Here is a 207-nt window from a genome sequence, read left to right as displayed (position 1 = left end):
TTTTTTTTTTTTTTTTTTTTTTGTCTGCATTGGGTCTTCATTGCTGTGCGTGGGCCTTCTCTAGTTGTGGTGAGCAGGGGTCACTCTTCATTGTGGTTCACGGGCTTCTCATTGCAGTGACTTCTCCTGTTGTGGAGCATGGGCTCTAGACATGTGGGCTTCAGTAGTTGTAGCTCACGGGCTCTAGAGCACAGGCTCAGCAGTTGT

The sequence above is a fragment of the Neophocaena asiaeorientalis genome, unplaced genomic scaffold (genome assembly GCF_003031525.2).
Source record: "Neophocaena asiaeorientalis asiaeorientalis breed wild unplaced genomic scaffold, Neophocaena_asiaeorientalis_V1.1 scaffold82, whole genome shotgun sequence".
Lineage (NCBI taxonomy): Eukaryota > Metazoa > Chordata > Mammalia > Artiodactyla > Phocoenidae > Neophocaena > Neophocaena asiaeorientalis.
The sequence above is the reverse complement of the archived record's forward strand: the minus strand, read 5'-3'. Positions refer to the sequence as shown.